We start from the raw sequence: 13,385 nt of genomic DNA, 5'->3' as shown, positions 1-13,385 counted from the left end.
ACTCTATTTAAAGTAAATTGAATAAATCAAACACAATTTTATTCAGTTAACCCAACTTTAATAACACTTGGTGTAAAATGTGCTGAAGCAAACTTTGAGCTGTTCAAAATTCTAGATCAATGCCTTTTTCCTAAACAAAAATATCTTCACATATATGCAAGTGCATATTAAGTACAGGAAGACATAATACAGAATGTTAAAATCAAGTTATTAAAACTGGAAAGTGTTGTGATTCCAATATTTTTAACATTAACATGACTTAATTTAAACTTGCTTCGGGTACAATGGAAAACTCACAATACAGTCCTATAAACAACAAGTAGAAATGATTTTAGTGGCATTTTTGTCCATATTTAAAAAAAACTTTTTTTTTTCCAAAACTTAAAATGAAGTCCAAACTTAGGAGCAGTCTTGTTCAATGTAGCTGGATGGTGGTAAAAGTTCAACATGAACAAAGCATGCCAAAAAGTACGAGGCCTTGCAGAAGTTCTTGCGGAATTCAAACTGAACAGTTTATAAAGTGCAAGGAGATGGGTTTGAGAATCTTGTAACCAGTTCAGTGTCCTCTATAGTTCAGTGCAGGCTGTTTCACTCAAGCAGTTTGTTTTTCAGAACTTGCACATTCATGGATAAGTTGTTCCCATCCAACTCCATCAGCACCTTTTGAAGAAATTCAAATATGTATTTCAGGTGTTTTGGGTACCTCAGATTTAGACTGTAGATTAGTCCAAGCAGGAGGGCACACCCCTTTGCCACATCACTAAGAGCTTTCAGCACAGTGTATCCTTCTATGATGACACCAATGTCCTCAGGTGTATCTGCAGAGTCTGCTCCTTCATGTCTGACAACACAGACTCCTAAAGTCAGCTGCTCCGTTTCTCTTCTTGCACTAAGATCCACATCCTTAAAATGAAAACAAAGGGGGGGAAAAGCTAATTGCATATAGATACATATGAACAAATGAGCCCACCTTCAATTTACTATCCCAAATTAAAAAACAAACAAACAAACAAACTGATCTTTCCCCTTTTCTAACTTACCAAGAATTCCTTGAACAGGTCATCTGGCTTTTTATTTAAGTAGACACAGATAGTTTTTAGAACGCATTCCCGTCGAACATCAATGCTGATATTCTGGTGGAGATAAGAACTCAATGTGAGACAAGATTTTGGTTCTTTTCCACCTCTTCCCAAACCAAAGTCAAAAATATTAACAGATGAGTGATTAGCGATGAGTAATTAAACAATGTTTGACAACTCACATTAGTGACATTCAGTGAGGTTAATGATTGGTTAGGCACTGACTCTTCTGAGTCAGATCAACAAATATATGAACACAAAACTAGAAGCTTTTCAATTTTGACAATACATGAAAGCTTTCACTTTTGCTTTAATCAATTCTAGACTGTTCAACAATATAATTATTAATTGTACCCCTAAAAATGTTAAAATGAAATAGAAGATTAGAACTCGGCAATATGGATTCAAAATCCTATCACAATATTTTCTGGTATTTATTACGATAACAAGAGTTACAATAAAAGATACCAGTAACCACAATCACATCTGAGCCACTTTTGTTGCATCTACTGACAGACAGAACTAGCTGACCAACATAAAATGAAGGGGGGAACACACAAATTGTCACTTTGATAATCAATGGAACTGATACAAGGAGTTAAATGCATTACATATAGCTGTATTACACATAATGCTGCATTTTAATGACACAAGATAAATGCATGTCTTACACTTTAATCACTGATATTAACACTAAACCAGATATCAACACGGGGTAGAATTCCTTCAAACAATGTAGCAACTTATTTGATGCATGTTTCTAAAATACACTATACATATATTTCATTCTTCAAACGGATAGGATCGCTGGCGCTCCTGGTGCTCATTACTGACACCAGGGAGCATGCGCGGTAGATGTTGGGAGTAATTTTAAAGCTGCAGTTCTTAGTAGGCAAGTTGCAGCTTAACATGAATCGTAAAACATTTTGGGAAATTACACCGAAGTGGGCCCAATAATATTTGTTAAATGCCTGACTACTAACACCTGTGAGAGGCATACAAGCTAGAATGCTAAAAAATTTTTTACCAGACATCATTTGTTTTAAAATAAAACATACAGAAGTACTCCCGAAAATGTCGGATGTTTATCATTTAGTACACATTAACCAAATTTGTCATCCTTAAATGGTTGTACTTACCAAATAATCCTCAAATGGCAATGGATTTTATCCAGGCTTCTGAGCATGATGCAAGTTTCGGTTGAAAATGGCAGTTGTTCAAACTTCCACACTGCACATGTGCAAACTGAGAAGTACGGAGAGCCAGTTAGGACAATCCTCTTCAAATTAAAGTGCTGTTCATTTTAAATGAACTTTTTACGTTGGATTTAATGTACTGCATTTTGTTGTATTGAAATATTGTGTTATTAATTAAAATCAAAACAATATCCTTGTGTTTAGAGTTAAAAATCAATTGGTGACATTAATTTTAACATAAAACGTTTACATAATGCTAGCAACATCAATGTATCATTTCTTAGAGGTGTTCAGAGAGTGCACTAAAGAATCTGTGGAAGAATGAGGGGTCATCAACATTTGGACCATATATACTTACAATACATAGCTTTTTGTTAAGTGTAGATAGTTTAATAATTAGGAATCTACCCTCTGGAACTATAACTGTATTGAGTACTGTAAAATGAACATTTTATGTATTAAAATTACTAATCTCTTTTGTCTAGAATTATAACAGGCTGCGAACACATTAGGGAAGTCAGGTGTTTTAAGTTCATTTAAACCTGTGACAGCCCTGTGAGTCTCTTGTAATAAAACGTCTGCTTGTAGTTTTCTTGAGCTGGTTAAATATCTTTAACCTCTTTTCTCTGGTGCCTGCTCCATTTACATTGCATGTGACAAACCTTAGTGTGCCCATATTTGTTTGTGTGTATGGCTAAAGATGCCATACGGGTTTAGACAGGTGAAGAGAATGGAAACACATTACCTGTTTGTAAATAGAAAGAATTAAAATGTTTGGCGAGAGGCTCCATGAGTCTATGTGTGTGTATATTAACTTATATGAGCAAGCGTGGCTTGCGTGTGTGTCCTATAAGTCTGTGTGCACTTGTGAGGCTGTTGTAAATGTGCTGCCGTTGACCGCATGTGTTTGCATGATTGTAGTGTGCGAATATGTAGAAATAGAGGGTGTTGTTTGTAGGTGAGAGGGGAAGTAGGTGATCGACACAGTGAAAGAAAAGAGAAAGAAACCACGAGAATGGTGAGTGACAACAAAAAAAGAAAAGAAAAAAACCCAGAAACATTCCAATTATATGTTATATCTGCTATGACATCATACTGATATTGCTAGGCTAAACACATGTTAAAGGAGAGATTGTGAGTGGATAAGAAAAGAGTGTAGCGGATTGTTATCTGGAGCGCAGTCAATATAACCACGGAGTGGTGCTGGGGTCGCGGTAGAGCTGTCCGTCCACGTAGAGCCGGTCCGCGATGACAGCGCGGGAGCCTCTCTGGATGAAACTACGTCGGACTGGGAACAGGACCTAGCGTCGTTCCAGGATCTCTTTGGGGAACTGGTCGTTCACGCTGAAGTCCTTTCCTTTCAGCTCCCTGCTGCAACTCTTCACCTGTCCCTTCTGTTTGAAGTGGACGAATATGGTCACAATTGGAGGCGGTCTCCCGGTCACCAACCTCAAGGCCCTTTTACGATGCACTCTTTCAAAGGCGATGTTTTTCACACTGTCCTCCAGCAGCTTCAGGTGGGTTTTAATGAAGCTTTTCACCTTTGTTTCCGATTCCTCTCCAGCAGATTCTGGAATACCAGAAAACACAAGGTTATCGCTCATGCTACAAGCTTGTACAGTGGGGCAAAAAAGTATTTAGTCAGCCACCGATTGTGCAAGTTCCCCCACTTAAAATTATGACAGAGGTCAGTAATTTGCACCAGAGGTACACACCAGGAAAAGTATTGTAGACCTGCACCAGACTGGGAAGAGTGAATCTACAATAGGCAAGCAGCTTGGTGTGAAAAAATCAACTGTGGGAGCAATCATCAGAAAATGGAAGACATACAAGACCACTGATATTCTCCCTCGATCTGGGGCTCCACGCAAGATCTCATCCCGTGGGGTCAAAATGATCATGAGAACGGTGAGCAAAGATCCCAGAACCACACGGGGGGACCTGGTGAATGACCTGCAGAGAGCTGGGACCAAAGTAACAAAGGTCACCATCAGTAACACACTACAACGGCAGGGAATCAAATCCCGCAGTGCCAGACGTGTTCCGCTGCTGAAGCCAGTGCATGTCCAGGCCCGTCTGAAGTTTGCCAGAGAGCACGTGGATGATACAGCAGAGGATTGGGAGAATGTCATGTGGTCAAATGAAACCAAAGTAGAACTTTTTGGTATAAACTCAACTCGTCGTGTTTGGAGGAAGAAGAATACTGAGTTGCATCCCAAGAACACCATACCTACTGTGAAGCATGGGGGTGGAAACATCATGCTATGGGGCTGTTTTTCTGCCAAGGGGACAGGACGACTGATCCGTGTTAAGGACAGAATGAATGGGGCCATGTATCGTGAGATTTTGAGCCAAAACCTCCTTCCATCAGTGAGAACTTTGAAGATGAAACGAGGCTGGGTCTTCCAACATGACAATGATCCAAAACACACCGCCCGGGCAACAAAGGAGTGGCTCCGTAAGAAGCATTTGAAAGTCCTGGAGTGGCCTAGCCAGTCTCCAGACCTCAACCCCATAGAAAATCTGTGGCGGGAGTTGAAAGTCCGTGTTGCTCGGCGACAGCCCCAAAACATCACTGCTCTCGAGAAGATCTGCATGGAGGAATGGGCCAAAATACCAGCTACTGTGTGTGCAAACCTGGTAAAGACCTATAGTAAACGTTTGACCTCTGTTATTGCCAACAAAGGTTATGTTACAAAGTATTGAGTTGTATTTTTGTTATTGACCAAATACTTATTTTCCACCCTAATTTACGAATAAATTCTTTACAAATCCTACCATGTGGATTCATGGATTTTTTTTTCACATTCTGTCTCTCACAGTTGAAGTGTACCTCTGGTGCAAATTACTGACCTCTGTCATCATTTTAGGTGGGGGAACTTGTACAATCAGTGGCTGACTAAATACTTTTTTGCCCCACTGTAGATCGATAACAGTCTCTTTTATTTTTTTATTTTCTATGTTTAGCTGGGTCACATTTTCGGTGAGAGTTTTGACTGACTCCCATAGTGTGGTGTTTTCAGCAGCAAGTGTTTTCACCTACTGCTGGCTGAATTCCAGGGATTCTCTCAGAGATTTAAATTCCCGGTGTAAAATCTCCACCGGGAATTTAAAACCTCCCATCGAACCTGGACAATCGCTTGTCAATTGACTCCAGGATGTCTGCAATGTCTTTGCCAGCAGGTGATGTTGTGCCGGCCGACATCTTTTCGATGATGGCGTCTCAATTTTGGCCAGGGAAGCTGCACTCTGGGCCTTCTTCATCACTAGGTCGATGAAATCTTGGAGAGCGTCTAAACTCTCCCTGTTGTTCTCCAGGGTGTTAGAGATGATAAGACAGATGTTGTTAGTTATATGACAAATGATTAATATATTGATTAGTATATTTGGTATACTTGAAGCTTAAAGAAACTTTGTGAAATTCTATGCTATCATTTGCTTTTTTTTCTCACCAAATCTCCGGCGTCTGATGTCACCTACAACATGGGTCACTTACCTTTTCCCGTCACTTCCATCACTTAAATGTAAATTTTAACTTTACTATATTTACAGCCTGTTCAATTACATTTTAACATTAGTCCACATTTCCTTACTTAGCAATAGATGCATTCAAAGTTCATTGAAATTATTTACTCCCATATTCTGTCTGTTTTATTGTGAAGCTATCCAAGCAGAGATTTCCTGCAGCAGGTTTAGAATGCAGATTTGCCAGTTTATCTCATAGGCTTTGTCTTCAGCCTTGTTGTGAACCACTGAGGATTGAGGAGGATTGAGAATGATGGGTTGTCTAATGCTTTGATTCATCCTGTCACAAATTGTTGAAAACTTACAATAAGCAGTTGGCTCAGGATGGTCTTTGTTCATGGCTGGTCTGCTCAGAAACTACCAAGATGCACCTCCTGGCCAAGGTCCCTGTAACACACTCCTCATTCTGTGTGTAAAAATCCAAATTTAACATAATGAAATGTAGGAAATAATCAATGAGAACACTGCAGGCTGACACCAGATATACTTTGCGCATGGGAGAAGTCTAATGTGGTTTATTCTCATATCCACTCTCATAACTGCATAAACAGAGGAAGGACAGCTATGCAGTTGCTCCCCATCCAAGATGCTTTCCTTTACCAACTGCTATAACATACACATGCAAAGCTTTATTTATATTTTTAAAGCTTTTTCAGTCATGCGTTCTGTCCATTGCATTGTTTTTCTTAGTTTTTTCGAGTCTTTTTCTTATTTTATTCTCCTCTCTCTATTTCATTTTAAAGGGTTTTTTTTAGATCAGGGTTTTAAATCACAAGGTATGTAATAGGATCTAGTTTGCAAGTAACTTCTATAACAATCCCTGCCCACAGAAGCAGGAAATGCAGTGTCAGCATCTCACCTTAACCTTTTCCATGAAGGTTGTTTTTTTTTATATAACTGGTATGATAAAAGCTTGAGTATAAATGCTACACTGCCATACAGGTTTTGGTTTCTTATGGTGATGCAGTCAAACCAAATGTTGCGGATATACTGACAAAAAATCAGAAATTACCCAGATCCTATTTTAGAGCTACAGTGGGGCAAAAAAGTATTTAGTCAGCCACCGATTGTACAAGTTCCCCCACTTAAAATTATGACAGAGGTCAGTAATTTGCACCAGAGGTACACTTCAACTGTGAGAGACAGAATGTGAAAACAAAATCCATGAATTCACATGGTAGGATTTGTAAAGAATTTATTCGTAAATTAGGGTGGAAAATAAGTATTTGGTCACCTCAAACAAGGAAAATCTCTGGCTCTCACAGACCTGTAACGTCGTCTGTAAGAAGCTTTTCTGTCCCCCACTCGTTACCTGTATGAATGGCACCTGTTTGAACTCATCATCTGTATAAAAGACACCTGTCCACAGCCTCAAACAGTCAGACTCCAAACTCCGCCATGGCCAAGACCAAAGAGCTCTCGAAGGACACCAGGAAAAGTATTGTAGACCTGCACCAGACTGGGAAGAGTGAATCTACAATAGGCAAGCAGCTTGGTGTGAAAAAAATCAACTGTGGGAGCAATCATCAGAAAATGGAAGACATACAAGACCACTGATAATCTCCCACGATCTGGGGCTCCACGCAAGATCTCATCCCGTGGGGTCACAATGATCATGAGAACGGTGAGCAAAGATCCCAGAACCACACGGGGGGACCTGGTGAATGACCTGCAGAGAGCTGGGACCAAAGTAACAAAGGTCACCATCAGTAACACACTACAACGGCAGGGAATCAAATCCCGCAGTGCCAGACGTGTTCCGCTGCTGAAGCCAGTGCATGTCCAGGCCCGTCTGAAGTTTGCCAGAGAGCACATGGATGATACAGCAGAGGATTGGGAGAATGTCATGTGGTCAGATGAAACCAAAGTAGAACTTTTTGGTATAAACTCAACTCGTCGTGTTTGGAGGAAGAAGAATACTGAGTTGCATCCCAAGAACACCATACCTACTGTGAAGCATGGGGGTGGAAACATCATGCTATGGGGCTGTTTTTCTGCCAAGGGGACAGGACGACTGATCCGTGTTAAGGACAGAATGAATGGGGCCATGTATCGTGAGATTTTGAGCCAAAACCTCCTTCCATCAGTGAGAACTTTGAAGATGAAACGAGGCTGGGTCTTCCAACATGACAATGATCCAAAACACACCGCCCGGGCAACAAAGGAGTGGCTCCGTAAGAAGCATTTGAAAGTCCTGGAGTGGCCTAGCCAGTCTCCAGACCTCAACCCCATAGAAAATCTGTGGCGGGAGTTGAAAGTCCGTGTTGCTCAGCGACAGCCCCAAAACATCACTGCTCTCGAGAAGATCTGCATGGAGGAATGGGCCAAAATACCAGCTACTGTGTGTGCAAACCTGGTAAAGACCTATAGTAAACGTTTGACCTCTGTTATTGCCAACAAAGGTTATGATACAAAGTATCTAGTTGTATTTTTGTTATTGACCAAATACTTATTTTCCACCCTGATTTACGAATAAATTCTTTACAAATCCTACCATGTGGATTCATGGATTTTTTTTTCACATTCTGTCTCTCACAGTTGAAGTGTACCTCTGGTGCAAATTACTGACCTCTGTCATCATTTTAAGTGGGGGAACTTGCACAATCGGTGGCTGACTAAATACTTTTTTGCCCCACTGTATAGAGCACTTCACTCACAGAATTGCTCTTCTTTTGGTTCCTAGGGTTTTTTAAAGTAGTTTAAAAAGTAAATATGGACAGTGTTTCAGGGTATACAATACTCACATTTCCCTTTGTCTGACCGAATATAGTTAACTGACTGCAAATAGATTGATATAATTAATGCATCTCTGTGGTTTACACATTTTCAGGCATCTCATCATTTAACTGCTTTCCTAACTAATTTCCAGCTGTTTTCTAGTTCAGCTTTAACCTCTGGTTCTAAATATGGTTTTTGCCTGTAAGGCTGGGATAGTGATGTTTATTTCCCAAGGAATTTCTAAAAGATAACTCTTATGTAGTTAAAATAAGAATACTTTGTGAGAGTATATAAACTCTTGACACCGAGATAGTCAACTCCAGACAGATTTGGTATTTAACGCTACATCAGAGTTAAGATACCAACTCTCCAAAAGAGTTCAATTAACACCCATATAGACACTTTAATAGTGATGAAATCAAATCTGACAGTGTTAATTTGGGCATGCTGGATTTGATATGTACCTATTTAGTGAAGAGCTTTGAAATTTCACCATGTACAGATAGAGATACCGATTTACTAATTGCATGCCCTTTCAAAGATGCATATTGAGTTTGCAGTCAGTGAAGACTGGAAAGTGTTACTGCATTGTGTCTAGGGATATGCTGCTATAATGGCATGAAATATGGAGATGCTTGTATTTCCAATTTGACCTTTTAAGAACCATGCTGGAATCACTCCTGTGGAGGACAGGAAGAAACACAGGTGGTCTACTTCTGCTATTACCAACGCTAGTACTCCTTAAACCTGAAGATAAATGCTCAATGTGTAAGGCACAGAAAAAATGTGAAGACATTGAAAAGGACATGCCATTCAAATTATTGAACAGTTATGACAACTAACTTCTGAAACAAACAGCACAGAAATTTGAGCAGCATTCAATTATTTAGCCTAAAATGCCCAGAAACTTCTCTTCTTAGATGACAAATCAATCCTCTAAAACTGTGAATGCCTATAAGATGTCACCTGTAATGACCCTGGTTTTCCTGAGACAGGAGGGGCTGGTAATGGCCTTTAGGGATGGCAGAGGGCAGCCAATGACTTTTTTTGAGCAGTGTACCAGACACCCAGGCAGTAGGAGAGCATGCTCTCCACTGAGGAGCCAGCTACAGCTTCTGGTCCAGGAGACAGAGGAAGTGTAGCCGCTGCAAGGCATTGAAGATCTGCATGCCCAGAAACTTGAAGGTGGAAACATATTTCACCCGCTCTCCATTTATTTTATTTCATTTTATTAATTTATTTTAATAAATTAATAAAAAAAATTTTACCTGTCCAACAGTGTAACAATCAGAATTCAATCAGAAAGTCGGCCTCCAGAACTGTTTAATTATGGACTCATGTGCTGTCAACCTCCGGGTCGGCTCCCTGACATGTTGTTTTTTGGCTTTTCGGTCTGCTCCACAAACACATGGATGTCATGGCGCTCCCCACAATGGCATCCTGCTGCTTCTAGCCGGGTTCAGAGGGACTTCCTCAACATTCGTGTCTATTCCAGGCTCCAGTCTGCATGCAGGCTCTGTGGCATATCCATCAGAGTATGAATGTGTGTGAATAGAATAGCACAGAAAAAAGTGCTTGTATGAATGGGTGAATGAGGCAAGTTGTGTAAAGCGCTTTGACTGCTCAGACATAGTTGCTTTCATAAAGCCTGAAAAGAGGAGTAGTTTTCTCACACACCAGATAACTCTTACCCTTTCAGCATATTGTTATTAATATGATAGAAGAGAATGGAGTTGATATGACAAAGGACAGAAAGAGGTATTTCAGGTAAACTGATAATCACTGGATTTTTGATTATATTGTTTTGAAAGGAAGGAGAAAGCCAGGTGAATATATTTGCATAACAAATAGACTCTCATAAGCAACTACTGTTACTTTCATGTTTGAAATGAGTAATAAAAGCAAACACTATATTGTAATATCCCATGGCTGTGAAGAGGAGGGTGATGTGAATAGAACTGGGTGGTCTTCACTAAACTCCGACATGCTTCTATTTCTGTGTGAAGTCCTTTGATAAACATTTTATAGTCTTCCAAAAGACAGCACATGCCCACCTCACAGTGCCTCGGTAAAGCAATGTGTTTGTAATTAAGTAGTTAGAAATCAAAGCAATATGTGGTATGATTAATATTTAATAACATGGAGTTTTTATGACTGAGTTAGTTGAATACCTTATCTTTATTATGCAGATACTTCATAAATATGAAATATTACTCATTACAGATAGCAGCTCTTGAAAACCTTACTGAAGCATTTAGAAATATAATTAAGCTCAGCAAAAATAAACCAAGTACTTTTCTCCATTTTTTTTCTTTGAAAGCTTTATCTACAATGAACCTACAATAACAAAATAATGAATAGCTCTGTGGGATTAAAATACAGCTTTCTCCAGACCCAAGCTACAAAACACAAACTTATTTTAATGTTTTATTGCTTTGCTTACTTCAGGGAAAATAGTATTCTATCCTTAAGATGAATGTAAGCTCTCAGAGAGGATTGATGAATCATGGGATTACATCTGAGTTCAAACGTTGACTATTTCAATATAAACTGTAATCTTGTCATTGTTTCCTGCTCTGTGCAAGCAACCAAGCAAGCACAATGGATTTGTCAAGTCCAGAAATGATTGTCCAAAGGTGGATTATACAAAGCCACGAACAGTACTAATCCATAGAACACGGAAGGATCGTATATATACCTGCACACATTTAAAAAGACTTTGACTGCAGAAATAAAAAAGGACAAGTGAAATCAAGCTCATTAATAATAAAACATTATTATTATTATTAATAGTAGTAGTAGTAGTAATTTGGTCATTCAGCCAATAACAATACATACTGAATATATCTGTGTTCTCTACATTTGTAGACCAGAATACAGATCATGAAAAGTATCTCTTAAAATGTGGTGTAATTCGCAGTGATGGTTGCCTGTCAGGCAGTAACGGGAATTTCGGCTTTTTTAAGAGAGATGGTTCTTTTTGCTCCCAAGTTGTTCTTGAGGATTTTTGTTTCTTAATTCATTTATTACAGAAAAAATCAAAACTATGTGAAAAATGAATTACTTACGTTAAAAATATACATTATATCAAATGTTTATTATTTACATGGCTTATTATACTTCACGTGTAACATAAAATTTTAGTACAAAAAAGAACATAAACATCCAATCTTTAGTTGTATGCATATTATTTAAAAACTTGCAATTATTTACAGTACAACAACATTGACAATCACAAAACAACATAAGTGTCACGGCCTGCGCTGGCAGACCGTGGAGAGGTGGGGAAACAGGACCCAAACGTCGGACTCTTCAGTGCAAACAGAGTTTATTTACAAGGTGGTGGAGTAAAGCAACAATAAATCCCCGTGTGTCCAGTGTCAGTGCTCTGTGCCTCCACTCCTTAGTGTTAGTGTGGTCCGTGTTTGTTGCCCTATCATCCCACAATTCTCCTGGGAAAGTAACAGAAGCAGCCGAAAATACAAAACTCTCATTCCTCAGTAGCTCCTCCGATGAGGCTTGATCAGCTGCAAGTGTGTGTGCATCTTCCTCGGGTGTGGCCAGCCACCTGGCAGAGCACACCCACCAGGCCTGATAGTGCCTCTAAACCGTCCTACCAGACACACACACCCACACACACACACACACACTGTCAGGGACCTGGATCTGAGCAATCCAGGGTCCCTATCTAACTATCTTGAAAGTTAGTTAGAAGTAAAGCAACTGTGTAAGTTCATATCTGAATATTTGTAAAGCATTCCCACGTTAAGCTTAAGAACCAATATATGGAGTGACTGCCTCTCATTCTCTCTCCCTCCCTCTGCTGTTGCTAGTTCAATCACGAAACTGATCAATGATCTGCTGATTGGCTTTTCTGTCGCGAGTCTCTCTTGTTTGTTTTTGGTCCACTTTGCGCCAGAAAGAGGAAACCAGCGGATAAACAACAGCAGCACATTTAAGCTTGATAAACTGTTGTTAGAATTTATTTAATATTACTTTCTACACCAGGATCCTTTTCTACGTAGCTGACAGCTGGTAACTGTGCAGGGGAGGGTCTAGCAAAGTTTAGCCAGGGGGGCAGGTAGGGCATTAACAGGGAAAAGAGGGTATAAAGTAATACTTTCTTATTCTCATTTAGCAGCATTCAAGATGGCGGTGCAAGATGTCACAGCGGCCTGGCGCTCTTCTCAACTTAGCGGTTTTCTTTTTATTTTGTGTATTTTTGTTTCACTTTTCCTCTGACATGCAGGAGCACATATGCAATACAGCAAAACTGAACTGCTTGTGGTTCTAAACCACAAAAACCTGCACATCTTCGCTGACAATGACTGGGACTCAATCCCCCCTGAGATCCGGAGGGTCACTGACTCTAATTTCACCATACCCAGTTTTGCCAACTCCTCAGTAAGGAAAATCGCTATTGGCTGTCCTAAAAGTCGCTAGAAGTCGCTAAATGACGTTATCATCTAATTTGCATAATCAGTCATACCTATGTAATTGTAACCAACGTTGTAGGGGAGAGAAATAACCTCTTGGAAGAGACATAAAGTGATTAAAAACCCTCCTAAATTCATTTAGAATTTATATAGAACTACAAATTAAATTTCTTATTTCAATTATTGTTTGGTTTTTTTTAATGTCACAATTCCAACCCACCTCCTTTTTCCGGGCTTGGACCGGCAAAAGTGACTCGAAATAGGCACTCTGGTCAGGGTACTTTGTGTGTGTGTGTTTATAAGTAGTTTAAAACCTTGTGATCCACAAAACAGAATAACAGTAAAAGAAGAACTGACTGTGTTACAGTCAGTGTGGGGAGCTGCCGCTTGTGAGTGCTTTTGCACCCGCTGCTTGTTGAGAGTAAGAGCGA

At 39.6% G+C, this 13,385-nt stretch overlaps 1 long non-coding RNA gene across 1 annotated transcript; it reads right to left on the bottom strand.

The window, feature by feature from the left end:
* Nucleotides 1-704: 704 nt before the first annotated feature.
* LOC146644379 (uncharacterized) lies at nt 705-2,279 on the bottom strand. The gene is made up of 3 exons (XR_014909399.1): nt 2,219-2,279; nt 1,041-1,133; nt 705-903 (listed from the first exon to the last, which is right to left on the bottom strand). It is a non-coding gene; the product is annotated as an uncharacterized LOC146644379 (long non-coding RNA).
* Nucleotides 2,280-13,385: the final 11,106 nt, after the last annotated feature.

The sequence above is a fragment of the Rhamphochromis longiceps genome, linkage group LG22 (assembly GCF_057381845.1).
Source record: "Rhamphochromis longiceps isolate RC_006_pf linkage group LG22, R_longiceps_female_GT1.1, whole genome shotgun sequence".
Taxonomy (NCBI): domain Eukaryota; kingdom Metazoa; phylum Chordata; class Actinopteri; order Cichliformes; family Cichlidae; genus Rhamphochromis; species Rhamphochromis longiceps.
The sequence above is the reverse complement of the archived record's forward strand: the minus strand, read 5'-3'. Positions and strand labels throughout refer to the sequence as shown.